Source organism: Globicephala melas, chromosome 2 (assembly GCF_963455315.2).
Source record: "Globicephala melas chromosome 2, mGloMel1.2, whole genome shotgun sequence".
NCBI classification, from domain to species: Eukaryota; Metazoa; Chordata; class Mammalia; order Artiodactyla; family Delphinidae; genus Globicephala; species Globicephala melas.
The window spans coordinates 88926383-88944433 of NC_083315.2; the positions used below are offsets into that span (position 1 = coordinate 88926383).

The window sequence follows — 18051 nt, forward strand, 5'->3', positions numbered from 1 at the left end:
ATCCAAAGCAGGGTGAGAGAGAAGGAAACCACGCCCCTTGAGGGCCCTGAGAACGAAGGAGCCTAAGGAGCTGAGCCCGAGAAGGGATTAGGCAGGTGGCGCCCTTCCTCTCAGCTCACCTCCCCTTGAATTCAGGAACTGGATTACTATTTTGTTAACAAATAAAGAAAATGGGGCAATCTTCATTTAGGCCTGCAGGGCCATGTTGGAACTCTACCTCTAGAGCTGTTACAATGCCAAATATTTGTTTAAACGTGAAGCTGTGAAGGTAGTGCTCTAGTAGTGGACCAAGAGAAAATCGTCCAGGCAACAGAAACAATCCCGGACGGCTCCCTGATGACTCAGGGTTGAGTCACACTGGGTTTTTTAGTTCCCTAACTCTTTAGGGGGAAACTGTAGGAATTTTCTTTAAAGAATTACTGATTAAGAGTTACTAATGAGGGGGCTTCCCTGGTGGCGCAGTGGTTGACAGTCCGCCTGCCAATGCAGGGGACACGGGTTCGTGCCTCGTGCCGGGAAGATCCCACATGCCGCGGAGCGGCTGGGCCCGTGAGCCATGGCCGCTGAGCCTGCGCGTCCGGAGCCTGTGCTGCGCAACGGGAGAGGCCACAACAGTGAGAGGCCCACGTACAGCAAAAAAAAAAAAAAAAAAGTTACTAATGAGGACATGGCAATGAAACAGTGGCTCCCTTTGCTACTGAGAAATTTCCTACAAGTTTCCCTAGCCTATGTTCATTTTACAATCAGAGAGCTTTGCAATAGGGGGGGGACTGACAACTTCACCATACATTTGCTAAGCAAATGTATACACATTTGCTTAGCAAATGGTGACAACCATTTGTGGTGACAACTTCACCATACATTTGCTAAGCAGAAAATAAAAATCCTATTTACAGAAAGAGAATTCTCTCACATTACGGCTCCAGAAAAAGAAACAATAAGACAGTCAATTGGATTATTTCAACTGAAAGTTAAAGGTTTTGTCTGAATTATATGAGGGGAAGTGCCTTGTTTCTCTGCTTATTTTAGCCAGTGGGAGCTTGACCACTCATGTTCTAGTGTATAAATCATCACAATTTAGCTCCCCTTCAACCCCACCATTCACAGTTGGCCTCTAGTCAAGTATACTGAAGGTTTCAATGTTTGCATATGCCTGTGTGTGTCCATCCTGAGACTGTACAACAAGACACACAGGAGAGGGAGGCCTAATGTGGAATTAATTTGCTTCCAGTCACACAGCAGGGATCCACCTTTGCCCTGATCTCCTGAACCCATTCAACGATCACAATAAAATTACTCATCAGCCTCTGGAGTGCTGGAATGCCCACTCAGAGTTTCACATACAAGAAGCCTCTGAGGAGTGGAGTTTCATTATAAACAGGGACTGGCCAATTTGTCAGGCATATTGTTCCATGGAATCCAGCGTGTGAGGTCTTAACACAATGAGAAGAGACTCTTTAATTACACGTTACACATGTGTTGTTTGAACGTGATTGAAGAGATGCCAAGTTCAATACTTTAATGGTTAGGATAGAATGAGGGGGTAGACACAGTAACAGGTGTGCCAGGTTCCCTAAGCTAGTGTCTTTCCTATGTCTAAATAAATGACACAGTTTCCCATTCCTGCAAAAGCCTTGTCTGAGGACATGTCAGGAGTTAGGAGACCCAAGTCCACATTCCAGGTAGTGCCAGGTAGGGCTTGTCCTTAACTATTCTGGGTCATGTTTTCTTCATCAGTGGAATAAAGGATTGGACTGGGTAGTTTCAAAGGTCCCTTCCTTTTTTAAACTCTGTGATCCTCTAAACGAGGGGAAAAGGGAAACAGAGGTTCACAAGCAGATACTCAAAGGTGAATACTTGTCCTACTAACTCCATAAATTGACTGGAGCTCTAAACTACTGCAGCAAAGAATGACAGTGGTTTGTAACCAAGCCTTGAACATAATCAGAATGGAAACCATATCTCCCTTTCTCTTCCCCCGAGTCTGACACCAGCACCATTGCTGACCATGATTCACTGGGCAGTTGCTGTGCACTATCCCAGACACAACAAAAACATCAGAAAAAATTACTGAAGGTTTTCTATGTGACAGGCATTACACTGTGAATCACATAATTTCTCACAACAACCCGAGACGTTGGTATTATCATCCCTGTTTATAAGTGAGGAAGCAGACATTGTGGAGCCACGGGCAAGTCGCAACCACTTTGAGTCCTCTTCCACGAGCATAAAATAAGTGGATGTGTCCAGTTGACTTTAAAGGTCCCTCCTACTCTATGACTCAAAACAAGCTTGGATTTGATTACCTAGACCTTGAAAGGCTCACGATTATCGTGCAAACCCAGTTGGCCAGAAAATAGGATGGCCTGTCACCCACTTAAAGCACCACGCACATGCTCACAGAAACACAAAACCACATTTACTAAACGCAGCACCTCCTTGGGATGTTCTCACAATCTATACTGTAAACAAGGTGATTGTTAAAACACACCATTTTCCTATGAAGACACCATGGGCTGCCTTACAGCAAACTGCCAAGGGAAAAAGAAAGTATCATAGATTGAAATCACCATAGGCCCCAAGATTGAGGCCTCCCCCTTCCAGAAGTCAGGGATTGGTCCCAGGATAAAGACACAGCTATTCCCTCTCCATTACTGTAGATTGGGCTAGAGCTGCTGGTTCCCAGCTACACAGAATGAAAGCTCCCTGAGGGCTGGGCTAGGGTCAAATTTGTAAATTCATTATGACTGGAAAGGAATTACCCCATGGTACTTAAGGATGATCACCAACACCATCATCCCATCACCCACCATGCATTTATAAAAGCATCTGCTCTGTACATGGCTCAGCAGCTAGGCTGGTCATTTGCTTAAGACTGTTTTTCCTAACAGTCAGGACCATGAAGGTGAAGAAGGCCTTAATGACCTCAGACAGGATCCAAGGGACAATACAGAGTGTCTGTAGAAAGAGAGCATAAGATATTCTTGGGTAGGTAAAGGAGAGGGGTCCTAAGAGAAAGTGATGGACCTGCTGGGATCACGACTTAGAATAGAGTGCCAAATTATATTAACTTGTTAGAGCTGCCATTAAAAAAAAGAGAGAGAGAGAGAACCCACAGCTAAACAACAGAAATTTATTTTCTCACAGTTCTAGAGGCTGGAGGTTCAAGAGCAAGGCCTCTTGGGGCCCTATGTAATTGCAGCAGTATAATATTTTGATATATTAACCAACTCTTTTCACCTTGAGATTCTCAGTTACCCTGGGAGTCAACCCCACTCATGCAACCAGACATGTGGCACCCACTGCCTCAAGGAGGGCTCATCCCATGGACCTGCAGAACCAAAAGGTCAGATGCTTAGCTTTTGTTTTCAAAGGGCAAGGTCCAGGTTGAATTAGTCTGCCTGATTAACATCAGGCTATCCTACAGCAAAAATTGAACCAGAAACATCAGCAGCTTGACACGAGAAAACTTATCTGGGTTGAACCTTCCTCCTCCATCTTTTAGCAACATCATTTGGAACACATGGCCTTGAAGGTCAGTGCAACAAAGGAAGAAAGAGAATAAAGAGCTCACATTCAATGTAAAATTCCTCAGCCTGTATATTATTCTGCTCAGGCTGCCATAACAAAATACCACAGACTGGGTGGCTCAAACAACAGAAATTGATTTCTCACAGTTCTAGAGGCTAGAAGTCCAAAATCAAGGTGTCAGCATGTCTGGTTTCTCATGAGGCCTCTCTCCTAGGCTTGGACCTTCTTATGCCCTCAAATGGTCTTGTCTCTGCACACTCCTGGTGTCTTTTCCTCTTCTTATAAGGACACTAGTAGTAATGGATTAGGGCCCCACGCTTATGATCTCATTTGACGTTAATTACCTTTTTAAAGGCCCTCTCTCCAAATAGTAAGATCCTAAGGTACGAGGATTAGGGCTTCAACATATGAATTTTTGAGGGGACACAATTCAGTTCATAACACCAGCATTTGCCCTCTTCAAAGTTACAGGCGTAGACAGACCCAGCGTGGTCTAAATTTACTGTTCTTTACAAAGTTCTCTCCCCATCTCTCTGCCCCAACTTAGCAATTTTACAAAGTAAACCACAGGCTTCACTGGCTGGATCTACTTTTCTTCTTCCTATTACCATCCACATTTATTGGATTACATAGACTTTTAAGGCTGGGAATTAAGAAGCAACTAGTTGGCTTTAGGTCTAGTCTAGGCAGCTTGTAGCAACTTTCACCTTCTGCTCCTTTTTACCAAATCTTCAAGGGTCATAGAGGAGTTATGTAATGGGTGACGGAGCAGGGAAACGTGAAAAGAGAAAAGAGAAATGTGCATCTGTGTCCAGAAATGCCTCATCATGGGTCTGTCTCCATTCCCTATAAGACAATTTCCTGCGTTACATCACATCAGATTAACAGGCCTAGACACAGGCAAGATGGAGGAGAAACTGTTCTGCAAAGGAGTTCTAGTTTCCTATCAACACTCAATTTCATTTTCTCTGGCAAAACACCAGCCACACAGACCCACACGCACAGACCCATAGGCCCTGATTGACATTTCAAGCCCTCCAGCTCCAGATGTGTTTCTACATTGTTCAGCCAGTAGGAAAAAGCAGCTCGAATTTTAAGCAGAGTCATTTCGCAAACCACCAGCTGTCTCCTGGATAAATTCTGGGTTTTTTAGATGTAGTTACAAGCAATCCTCTCCAATGCACTTATTCATTCAAACAATATTTATTGACTACATTCCATGTACCAGGATTGGGGACATAATGGTGATTGCCACAAGCTTGGGGTCTAGTGAGGGAGACAAGTTCTAATAAATGGTACCTATCTCACCCCTCTGTGCCAGGTGCAATACTGGATACCTTAAATACTTGGGAAGGTACGATATCTCCACTGTACAATGAAGAAGCCAAGGTGAAAAGAAGTCCAAAAGACAAGCTCGTGCTGCTAGTCAGTGGAAGTGTCAAGACCAGAAGCCATGTGACCTGACTTCCTGAACTTGGGTGGAAGATAAAAATTTCTATCTTTATTTTCACTAATCTCGAACTGAACTTTAGCACTTTCTTCATATATTTATGCAAGAAACCCCAGCAGTACCAGTAGTACCTATTACTGTGTCACCAATAGAAATCACAAATATTTTCTTACATTACAAGCATTGCCCAAATCCTGAAATATTATTTGTGTTCATTACTATTTCAAAATTATGATAGCTATTAGAGCCACTGCTAGATCATGTTACTTAATGCATTCGTTTTTCTAAAGGCACATATACTACTGCATAAATTCTTTTCATATGTTGACAAGTGTTTTGACATAGGTTTCCTTTATAATTCTATGCCTTTTATGTTACACCTTCAAAAGTACTGCACCAAAAAGTGGTCCTTAGTCTTCCCAGAAATGCCAAAGTGGCAATTGGCAGAAAAATGGGTCAGAACCCTACATTACAGCAATGGGCAGCCCAGGCAAATCCAGAGGCTCTGCTCACTGTGTCTTTGAGTAAGAAGCTAGGTTGGGATTCTTTTATAACTAAAAGAGAGAAGCGAAGAGGAAAGGAAAGGACCCAATTCCACGAGAGGACCCTTTCTACCCTTTCCACCAGTTCCTGCTCAGCACGTGCCCTAAATGCTCTCCTCTGCTGGTTCCAGCCGCAGCTGAAGCTGATTCCTTGAGCGCCCCTCCGTGCCTCGAGCTGTGTGGATAAATGTGCCCCACTGTGGGCAAGCAGACTTCCTACCCCCGGGGGCTGAGCACCCCTTGCGCCCTGGGAACCATGCTGTCAACAAGCGGAAGGTGCCAGAAATTCCCACACACTAAGATACTAAGAAATTCCCATACACAAAACGACGGATACTTCGGGTTTTTAACCGCCCCTCGCAGGTCATCTTCTCCGCGACCCCGAGGCCCGACACTGCCGGAAGGAGTCCCAAGACCCGGGTTCCAGTAAGGGCAGCACTAGCTGTAGATGCCGGGGGTGGGGAAGAAAAGTGTGAAGAGGGATGTAACCCGACACACAGGGGCCGCGCAGTCCCAGCTGCTGGGACAGAGTTGGGTTAACAGTCGGCCTTATGGGTGATCTCTGTCCCCGCCCGGTCCCCCTCTCCTGGCCAAGTGCCCGATATAGGCCGCAGGATGCCTCTTACCCAGGGGTGCGCAGAGCCTCCGGCCACAGCGTTGGTGCAGCAAAAGCAGCCGCTCCCTGCGAGGGCTCTCGCCTCTGCTGGGGCCCGCCCGGCCCTGGGCGGAAGCTGGAGGCGGGGAGAGCGAGCCCACCCCCACCCCCACCCCAGGAAAGTTCCGGAAAGGTCCCGCCGCTGCCCCGCCCGGCGCCACGGGCCGGGGAGCCAAGGCCAAGTGCGAGCTGCACCCGGGCTTCAAGCGCTCACAGGGTACAGCCAGGGACGCGAGTCCAGAGGGCCCGGGGCGCTGCCGGCAGGGCAGACGCCCCTACCCGCAGCGCACCCTGGAGCGCGGCCGGGTGCCCTTGGCGCGACATAGGAGGGCACGGAGGCCACCTGTCGCTCCCCCCATTCCCGGGTGCCTACACCGTTGCGTAACTGGCAGGAACAAAGGTGAAGGCGGGGCTGTGGATAGAGGCTCTGGCGGTTTGCTTTGGGTCGTCCAGTGAGCCCTGCTGGGCTTCTCATCTGGTTCCCAAGACTGTCCAGAGAGACAACTGTTCCCGGGTTCATTTCACAGATAAGGTAACCAAGGCTCAGAGAAGCCCCAAAACTTGCCTTGGTAAGCGCCGGAGCAGCGCTCTTCCCTCAGGGTGGAGGTCAGGGTCAGCTGGCTTTCAGACACTGGTCTCCACACCACGTTGCGTCCTACTTTGATGACTGGACGTTTTCAGTTGGCTGCTCTAAGTAGGTGCGAGGTGTAGGTGAGTGGTCCTCGACCACATCAGATCTAGAGCACCTTTTTATAACATATATAGGGTGTCCAGAAGTCTTACTGCAATTTTAAGCTTCTATAACTTCAGATGTGTTACAAACTTTAAAGTCCCTTGAAAGTATAATTACGTTTCTTTTACATTTATTTCGTTCTGTGAATTTTGAATAATTCTTTTTGAATTTTTTGTTTCAGTCAACTTTTTTTTTCTTTTTTTCTTTTTAAAGAGGAACCCTAGTAAACTTAAAATTGAGGCAATCACAGAGGTAAGAGCTCGGAAAAGCAACCTAATAAAGTTGTCCCCCTGCGTTGGGCGCACGGAGTCTTAACTGCTGGACTGCCAGGGAAGTCCCTATGTACTGTCTATATTTGTCACTTGTTATCTTTTTGGCTTGAAGTCTATTTTGTCTGATATGAGTATGGCTACATCCACTTTTGTCTGCCATTTGCTTGGAGTATCATCTACCATCCCTTCATTTTTAGCTTATGCGTGTCCCTGGAGCTGAGGTTTGTCTCCTAGAGGCAGCATATAGTTAGGTCTTGTTCTTTAATCCATCCAGGCACTCTGTGTCTTTTGATTTGTGAATTCAATCCATTTACATTTAGGGTGATTATTAATAGACGAGGACTTAGTACTGCCATTTACCTCTTGTTTTCTGGTTGCTCTATATCTCCATTGTTTCTTTTTCCTTGTGTTTCTGTCTGCTATTCTAGTTTGGGGGTTTTCTATGATGTTTTTCTCAGTTTCCTCTTTTTTTTATGTTTCGTGTCTCTGCTCTAGATTTTTGTTTTGTGGTTACCATGAGATTTGTATACAATGTCTCATAGGTAAAATAATCCTTTTTCTGCTGATAGCATCTTATCTTCATTTACCTATATGGGTTTCTTCCTTTTCCCCCTTTTTGTTTCTGTTGTCTCAAATTATCTCTTTATGTTGTGAGCTTGTTACAAAGTTGAAGTAGTTATACTTTTTTCTGCTCCCCCCTTTAACCTTTATGCTGTAATGAAGTGTTTAAAACCTATTCTGATTGAGAGTTGCAATTTTCTGGTTCTATTTATCACCTTGCTCAAAGTTTTATGTACTTTTGCCTTTTTGTTTCTGCTAAAGAGCTCCTTTCAACACTTCTTATAAGGAAGGTCTAGTGATGATGAACTCTCTCAGCTTTTGTTTGTCTGGGAAAGTGTTTATTTCTTCTTTGTATATGAACTATAATTTTGCTGGATAGAGTATTCTTGGGCAACAGCTTTTATCTCTTAATATTTTAAGAATGTCATTCCACTTCCTCCTGGCCTGTAGGGTTTATGCTAAGAAATCTGCTGAAAGCCTAATGGGGGTTCCTTTGTGGGTTACCATCCTTTTTTCCCCAGTTGCCTTTAAAAGTCGTTTTTTTGTCATTGACTTCTTACAATCTTAATATAATGTGTCTTGAAGAAGGTCTTTTTTCATTTAGGTAATTAGATGTTCTCTTAGCTTCATGGACTTCTACAACCAGTTCCTTCCCCAGGTTTGGGAAATTCTCAGATATTATTTAAATAAATTCTCTGCTCCCTTCTCACTTTCTTCCTTCTGGGATACCCATTACCCTAATGTCACCCTTCCTAAAAGAGATAACTCTCATAGAATTTCCTCATTTTTTTAATATCTCATTTCTCTTTCCTCTTCTAGTTGTATCATTTCTAGATTTCTATCTTCAAGCTCATTAATTCTCTCTTCCATATGGTCTGCTCTATTTTCAATGCTTTCTAATGCATTCTTCATCTCATTTATTGACTTATTCAGCTCCAGAATTTGTTTGGCTCTTTTTTAGAGTTTCAACATCTTTGGTAAAGTATTCCTTCTGTTCACTAATTTTATTCCTGAGCTCACTGAACTGCCTTTCTGAGTTTTCTTATAGCTCATTGAGTTTCTTCATGAGAGCTATTTTGAATTCTCTTACCAGTGAGATCACAATATTCTGTGACTTTAAGCTGGGTTCCTGGAGAACTGTCATTTTCTTTTTGTGGTATGGTGTTACTGTGGTTCTTCACGGTGTTTGATGAATTGTTCCTCTGCAGGTGCATTTGAAGGAGCCAACAACTTTCTGCGTGATTCTAACAATTCAACAGCTTAGAAATTAGAGGCTTTTCTTTTGTTTTTCCAGTAGGTGGCACTATAGGACAAGTTTTGAGTTTCTCTTACCTGCGCTGCCTCTGATAAATTATGTTTGAGAATCAGTACTTCCCACCCTCTACCACCTCTGTCACAGGGGTGGCCCCTTGCCCTCCTTATCATTTCTGTTCCTCTGGGGTCAGTGTTGCTGATGTGGCTGCTTTGTGCATCAGGATGGTGGGCTCTTCTGTTGCGTCCAAGATCCCCTGAGTCACAGGCTCCATTACCACTGGGAGGGAGGGTGGAGGCCGGCTGGGGTCATGCAGGTGCCTCTGCCGTGTCCAGTGTTGTCAGGTTTGCAGGGTCCACCACTGCAGGTGGTAGACCACGGGGCTAGAGTCACAGGCACCTCAGCAGCTGGTGGGCCGGTATCCTAGGTACCACTGCCACTGCTGCCCAGCTACTTGTGGCTGCAGGCACTGCTGTGGCCAGGAAGCCAGAGTCATGTGTACTGCCTCCCCTGCTACTCGTGGGTTCTCTGGGGCTGCAGGCTCAGCTGCCATGGTGGGGAAGGCCGGGATTACAGGCACCACCTCCACTGTTCCCTTGGTTCTGCCTCTTCTCTGTGTTCCAATCAACCCACCTGTTTTTCTTTCTTTTTTTTTTTTTTATACTTAAATGTTGGGGCAAGAGGGGGCACCAGAAATCATGCAGGACTCAGGACAATTAATTGTGTATGGCACTATCCACAGAGTACAGGATGTTGGTATTCCCGGCTCCCACCCTCTAAGTGCCAACAGATCGTGTCCTAATCACCTTGACAAATAAAAATGCCCCTGTGTATTTCCAAAATGCCCCACCTCACCTCCCAGTTCCACCACCTGAATGAAATTAGAACATTTTCTAACACCATACACAAAAATAAAATGGATTAAAGACCTAAATGTAAGGCCAGACACTATAAAACTCGCAGAGGAAAACATAGGCTGAACACTCTCTGACATAAATCGCAGCAAGATCTTTTTGGATCCACCTCCTAGAGTAATGAAAAAAAACAAACAAATTGGACCTAATTAAACTTAAAAGCTTTTGCACAGCAAAGGAAACCATAAACAAAACAAAAATACAACCCACAAAATGGGAGAAAATATTTGCAAACGAAGTGACCAAGGGATTAATCTCCAAAATACACAAACAGCTCATGGAGCTCGATATCAAAGAAACAAACAACCCAATAAAAAAAATGGGCAGAAGAGCTAAATAGACATTTCTCCAAAGAAGACATACAGACAGCCAAAAAGCACATGAAAAGATGTTCAACATCACTACTTATTAGAGAAATGCAAATCAACACTGAGGTATCACCTCACACTGGTCAGAATGGCCATCATCAAAAAAGTCTACAAACAATAAATGCTGGAGAGGTGTGGAGAAAACAGAGCCCTCCTACACTGTTGGTGGGAATGTAAATTGGTACAACCACTATGCATAAGAGTATGGAGGTTCCTTAAAAAACTAAAAACAGAACTACCAAATGATCCAGCAATCCCACTCGTGGACATATATCCAGAGAAAATCCTAATTCAAAAAGATACGTGCACCCCAATGTTCAATGCAGCACTATTTACAATAGCCAAGGCATGGAAGTAACCTAAATGTCCACTGACAGAGGAATGGATAAAGAAGATGTGGTACATACATACAATGGAATATTACTCAGCCATAAGAAAGAATGGCTTATGTTCTTTGCAGCAACGTGGATGGACCTACAGATTATTATACTAAGTGAAGTAAGTCAGAGAAAGACAAATATCATATGATATCACTTATATGTAGAATCTAAAAAAAATTATACAGATGAACTTATTTATAAAACAGAAACAGACTCACAGACTTTGAAAACAAACTTATGGTCACCAAAGGGGAAATGTGGTGGGGAGGGATAAATTAGGAGTTTGGGATTGGTATATACACTACTATATATAAGATACATAGTCAACAAGGACCTACTGTACAGCACAGGGAACTCTACTCAGTATTCTGTAATGAGCTATATGGGAAGGGAATCTGAGAAAAAAATGGATATATGTATATGTAAGACTGAATCACTTAGCTGTACACCTGAAACTAACACAACATTGTAAATCAACAGTACTCCAATATAAAAATTTTTTAAAAAAGCATCAGCAGTCCTGGTTTTAACAACAACAACAAAAAAAGCAGCAGCAGCAGCCCTGGTTTAGATGGGAAGGGGGCAGGCAGGAAGGAATCACAAGAGATGTGCTGCTTGCTGGGTGGTTTGAGGTTGGTGGTGTGAAATCAGATTCAGAGTTAAGAAAGGTGTCCTGAGCAGATCCCACATGCTGGGGGCTTCTACCTGTATTCATCCCACTATCTCACCTAAGCCCTCTCTTAAGCCTTTGAAGAAGAGCTGGGACTGTCACATGAGACAGCCAGGAAGAGGGGGAGCTGAGAGTTCACTCATTCGCTCGCTCACTCATACAGTCATTCTTCCATATGATGCATGATCCCTGGGTCCCTGCCTGCTATGCTTCAAGCAAGCCCTGTGCCCACTGCCTGGCCATACACTGTTGAAAAACTCAGACTCGGTTCCTACCCATGTGGGGCCTGCCAGGTAGCGCAAGTGCACCTGGGGAGAAGGGAAACTAAGAGACGCACTGTTAAAGAGCGGGAAGAGGAAGTGATAGGTGGGGCGGGCACGAATGGGAACAGACCCCAATTCAAGAAGATCCAGGAGACAGAGTAGTAAACTGGCAGGGCTCTGGGAAGACACGCAGGCTAGTGAGCAGGAAGGGCTGGCAACAGGAATGGGTGGGCACGGGGAACGGAACAGAGGAAAGTGCTCTCTGGAGAACAGGAAAAGGAAGGCGCAGGAGGAAGCATTGTGAAGAGGCTGTTCCTGCAGGCATGCAGCTTTAAATAGTACCCCCTGCTTTAGCCGGATCAGCACGTCCCACCCTCGTCCCTTCCCCGTAGCAAATTCTCCCCTCCCTGAGTAGCTAGAGAAGCAGCCTCAGCCCCTGGCCCCAGCAAACCCTCCCTAGCTGAGAGAGCAGCGCAGCTGACAAAAAGCTTCTGAGGAGCTGCAGCGAGATGTGTGTGAGCTAGGGTAAGGTCCTAGTGCAGGGACCCGCCAGCACACAGTGTTCATCCTGCCCGACCACCAGGCACTCTCAGAAGCGGAAGGGGGTGGGCAGACAGAGCATAATGATTGTGTGTATTATGCCAGGTGTGTTTTAAAGGCAGCCCCAGCACCTCCTGAATGTACTGTTTTCATCACAGTCATTCTGCATGTCAAATAAAAACTAGAATTGCTATCAGGCTACAGGGTGGCTGGAGTTTTCTCATCTGTTACATAGAAGATGAAGCTGTTTTTCAGACCAGAAGCACTAATGCATATGGAGGTGCTTCACAAACTACAAAGAGCTCTAACTCAATCAGCACTCTTGGTTGAAGGCAAGCAGCTCTGGATAACTTATACAGAAAAGGCTTTCAGGGGTTCACACTACCCTCAAAATGACAAAGCAATGATGGCAGGAAAAGTGCACAGGAATCAGCAGCTCTACAAAATCAAAAAGCAGAAAACGCAACACCATCTTTCAGCAGGAACAGCCTGGCAGCCCTCAGAATACTCCCCCTGCCTTGGCAAATGACTCCAGAGTAAGTGACACAAATATAAAGGGAATAAGAATTCAAGTCCTCATGGAAGTGTCCACTGACCAAACTGATGTCAAAGGCCAGCGCCACAGCTGTCAGAGGAAGGAGAGAGTGTACATGGCCCCTCTGACTTCCATCAGGATTCTTACGATGAGTATTTCCCCCAAATTGGGAAAGGGACTGAATACTAGGCGGCCAAGAGAAAAAAAGAAAAAAGGAAGATGGCAACCATAGGCTCCGTACATATTAGATCTTATTATATATTGTTTTCTACTTATATACGCAAGGTGGTATGATAGTGAAAACCCTCAGCCCTAGAACAACAAAGACTTCTGCTAAATACACGTGCAGTAGAGGGACTTCCCTGGTGGTCCAGTGGTTAAGAATCTGCCTTCCAATGCAGGGGATGCAGGTTCGATCCCTGGTCGGGGAACTAAGATCACACATGCTGCGGGGGAACTAAGCCCGTGCGCCGCAACTACTGAGCACTCGAGCCACAACTAGAGAGCCTGTGTGCCACAATTACGGAGCCCACACGCTCTGGAGCCCACGCACCACAACGAGAGAGAAGCCCGTGCGCCTAAAGGAAGAGCCTGCGTGCCGCAACTAAGACCCGATGCAGTCAAAAATTTAAGGAAAAAAAAAGTACATTAGAGTGCTGGAGAATGACGGTGTGGCTCAGGAAGACTCAGACTCTCCATCCAAAGGGGTCTCTGAGGACATAAGAGTGGAATCAAGTCTTTCTCAGAAACTTAGCTTCATAAACTCAGTTTTGGGAAATTCCTTTTGCCTAAATTTCCTCATCTACATGATAGGAATAAATATGTCCTCCTACGTCAAGGATATGCTGGAGGAAAAAACACTATGACTTTTGGGCCACAAATACCTCAGAGTATGTGGGACTATGAAGACCAAAGGTTACCTTTGTGTTCATACACCACCACTCTCAGAAAGAATGAACTGACGTGCCTCGGTTAACTGTATCGGTAAAATGGGTATTTTTATGAGTACCTACCTCATAGTATCCTTATGAAAATTAAATGAGTTAATATATATATAAAGTGATTGGTACCATACCTGGCATAGAATAAGTATTCAGTAAATTGTAGTTACTAAAGTAACTATAGTATTATAGGAATTATTGTTATCCAGTGTTCAGGCAGGCGTTATACAAGGTCCTGAATAGTAAGTTCTACAGGTCTGCCCCAAGGCAAGTGAAACAGTATAGTATTGAGTCTAATATAAGAATATTAGACCTCATTTCTTAAAGATGGGAGTAATCGGAAATGTACAAAAGCTAACTATTTACAGTACAGATATACTGCACTGCAAAGTGCCCCTCAGACATAAAATTGAAACTGAGAGTGGAACTGATATTCCCAAGAGATGAAGCAAAAAGTGGGGGAGGTCTCAATGTATCCTCCAGGGCAAATAAATGCTTGTGGGTGTTCCTTTTGCCTCAAGATCAAGAGCTGGTGTGTAGGAAGGGCTCCATTGTAGCTGAGGGCTGGCTCCCTGTCAGCATCGGTTCCTTCAAGATGCTTCTTCCCAAACTTGCCTCCGTGCCAGCAGTGAGTCCCATCATTACCAGTTTCTGTTCCTTTGGTACTTCGTGTCATGGTTACTTATTACCCCTTTTAATAAAGTTATGCATAATGTGACAAACTGCGTCTCTCCATGAAAAACATAAAGCCACTGAGGGAAGGAACTGTGTCTTCTACATCTTCTTCTCTCCAGGACTTAGCAATGTCTTTTTCCCAATAAAAGTGTGTTGGGTTCCATGGAATGGTTCCCAGGTAGGAGTGTCAAAAGAAGCTAAAACAGGCTGCCCCAAAGGGCTGTTAAAGGCCCAGTAAACTTGTGACTCGCATTTGATAAGCACCGGGAGAATAGTAGTCAATGAAAAACTCAGGAGTTGCGGAGAGTATGAGGACCTAAGGCTTTCCTGACCCCTGGAGCAGGTAGCAAATCTTCTACTAGTTCATCTGTCTCTTTTCTATGCACGTTTGAACAACACAGGAAAAGTCCACCTATAAGGGAGCACTGGGAGGCTCTGAAGTTGCGCAGCTGAGGTTCTGGGCAGCAAGCATTTCCCTGGAGGGGCTGGGAACCATGTCTCCTTTCCCCGCAGTCACCCCTTGTGTCCTATAGATCTACTTCTCCACGCAGGTGCAGGGAGCAGCTCCTCATGGGCCTGTGGGCCTTCCCTCCTGAGGGGCAACTCAGAAGAGGGAGAAACTGGGTAAGTTACTGTCCCCTGAGATCACTAGAGTTGATCCCAAGGCCACATTTTTACTCACCGTCTCCCCTTTCCCCCCTCCCCTATCCATTCTACATCCCCTTTACCCTCAGCTCTCACGTAGGCAGGTCCTGGTGGCTTACCTGGTGGTGTGACCCAAACCTTTATTCCTGAGGGGTCTGAACACTTGCTAATCAAACCCTCCTCAGGCTGGGTTGCTGCATGTGTCTATTCACAGTTATCACGGAGCGAAGGAGTCCAGCAGATGCCCACCTGAAGCACCTGAGTCTCACACATATTCCTCCTTGCTCCCCTTGTGTAAAAGCAGCCTTCCTCCTCCCAATGACCAGGGTCAGTTACCCCTGCTGCCACGGCAACTCCTCTCTTGCCTGCTGGTCCCTGGACACAAAAAGTTCAAAGTGCCCTTTGAACTTTTTACCCCATAGCAGCAGCTTTACCATATAGTTCAATGGGACCTTTATTGTGCCCCTGTCAATAGTGTGATCTCTTTGGGGGCCAGAAACTCCAACCACGCAGAGCCCAGAGTTGCAGGGAAAGGAAGCACAAAATCCCGCAGTGGGTCATTAGGAATGACAGTAAACAAGGCCATCCCTGCTCCCACCGCTTGGTTTCCAGACCCTTATATCCTTCCTACTGAGGACACAGCACCCTATAGAGGTCTCCGATTTAATAAAGACACCTGGTTCTGAATGACGGCACTCCATCCTTCCAGAGTGCTTTCTCAGAGCTGGCGCTTCAGTTGTGAGTAGAGAAGGCCCTCCCAATCCATTGGGCCAGTTACCTCTGAGTGGTGCAGTACACAACACAACCAGAGGACCCCTGGTCACGACCCTCTCCCACACCCCCTCCATTTGAAAGTGTATCCCCTGGTTGGATGCTCTGCTCTATGAGATTCCATACCTGTGGCTCAGACATTCCTTAAGCCTCCAGACAGAAATGCCGGTTGAGGCTCTGTAGGCAGCAAAAACAGACAATATTCATTTACAGTTTGCCTCGGGGTTATGTTAACTCTCCCACCTCCTATCATATTATAGCCTGAGAACTCTGGACCTCTTAAATATCCAAGAGAACATCACACTGATCCATTACACTGATGACTTCCCTGATTGGACAGGACAAGCAAGAAGAGGCTAGAATGCTATAGTCAGTAAGATGCTTGTGCTTCAGAGGATGGGAAATAAACCCTATGGAGAGTCAGAAACAGACCATTTCAATGACGTTTTCAGAAGTCTACTGGTCAAGGGTATTCTGGGATAGCCCTTTCTAAAGCAGAAGACAAATTGCTGCATCTTACAACCATGTCACAAAGAAGGAAGCACACTGTCTTACAGACCTCCTTGTGTTCCCCAGGGATATTTCTCTGGCCCACATACTGAGCGACACAGTGTTGAGTGGGGCCGGAGCAGGTAAGGGTGTTGCAACAGGTCCAAGCACAGTGCAGGTAGCCCTGCCAGCTGACCCCCACGGTGTTGGAGGGGTCAGTGGTGGGAAAAGATACAGTGTGACCACTACATGGATCTGTGGATCCAGTGGGCCCACTGTAAGCTGGACTTTACCCAGGACCTCACTTTTCACCTGGTCCTCATAGGCCCCCAATCCAACAGGAGAGCCAGGATGCTCCTTTGGGTCTCTAGGTATCAGTGTCAGCTCAGAACCTTTGTCCAATAGTCCTAATATATAGTCACCCAAGTAAATGGCCATAGGTAGATTCTTTTGAGGAAAGACTGGAGGAATCGCCACAGTATATACTTGCCACAGTGTTGCAGGGTCCGTCCTCCAGCCACTTCTTCAGTCAATGGGTTCCAGATCTGAAAACTGACTCAAGTCTGAGAACTGAGCAAGAGATCATGACTTTTTCTTAAAGTGACTGCTCTCAGCCTCTTGCTCCAATTTTGTTGTGTTTTTTTGTTTTTGTTTTTGGGGGGCACACCACACAGCTTGTGGAATCTCAGTTCCCCAACCAGGGATTGAACCTAGGCCACAGCAGTGAAAGCACCAAATCCTAATCGGTAGAACACCAGGGAACTCCCGTGTTTTGGGTTTTTTTTTTAAACAGATGAAAGATCAGCAAACATGGCCCCATGGGCCAAATCGAGACAACCACCTGTTCTTGTAAACAAAGTTTTATTGAAAGACAGCTACATACATTTGTTTACATATTATTTATGGCTGCTTTTATGCTATAACAGCTGAGTGGAGCAGCTGTGACACAGACCATGTGACCTTCAAAGCCTAAAATATTTACTCTCTGGCCCTTTACCTAAAAAGTTTGCTGACCCCATTACAGATGCTAAGCATCTTGTCAACTGTCTGCCTATTTTGCCCCTAGGTGCAAAATCGACACGGTGTCCCATTAGCCATCTCCACAACCCCCTGCTGGCAAAGCCCACTGATTGCCCTCCAGCCTTGCCTTTTGGTGAGGGAGGTAATTATGGCCTCCTGGCTTCTGGCAGCTAAGTGCCACCTGTTGGCCTCTATGAACCCCGTAGATGCTAACAAGCTCAGTTTGTAACCGTCTGTCCTTCCATCATCCCCAGCCTCCAGAACTTCTTAGTGATGTTGGTGCCCCTCTCATCAGTACACTTTGATAGCTTGGTGACTGGTGTGTCCTCTCAAGGGATGCATCCTCTGGTGGGTCTTTTGGCTTACATAATAGAGCCCTTCCAGCATGTCCACTTTCCTCAGCCTCTTTATTCCTTCCTGGACTGTCTGCTGGAGTGAAGAGGAGAAGCAGAGGTTGGGGAGAAGCATCCTAAACTGCTAAGCAGAATTTCATCAAAGCCAATGGGGAGTCCCTGAGCCAAAGCTGACATCACAGAAGTCCCATGTCTCCCAGGGAGCGGACCATTGGCTGGAGGCAGCCTGGAGAAAGCGTGCCTCAGTACAAATGCAGGGGGGGCCTCAGAGCACTGTGGCCAGAGCCCTTGGTCAGCTATGGTCCACTAGGTAGAGGTGTGTGAGACATAGTCTCACGGTGACAGCAGGAGCACAGAATGAAGATTAGGGTGGGTGTGTCAAAGCCTGATTTACATGCCAGTCTGCATCCTTAATAACAGGTCTAACTTCTAAGGGGGCACGAGCTGCTGCTCAGAACGACACCTCTCTTAGGAAAGGAGGGTGAATCAGG

General features: G+C 45.7%; 1 protein-coding gene across 1 annotated transcript in view; it reads right to left on the minus strand.

Annotated features, from left to right (window-relative positions):
• Nucleotides 1-6279, minus strand: part of SQOR (sulfide quinone oxidoreductase) — a 45852-nt gene extending 39573 nt beyond the window's left edge. The window contains exon 1 of the mRNA XM_030842808.3: nt 6150-6279. The gene's annotated coding sequence lies outside the window, so the exon portion shown is untranslated. The remainder of the gene's footprint in view (nt 1-6149) is intronic.
• Between the last annotated feature and the right edge of the window lie 11772 nt (nt 6280-18051).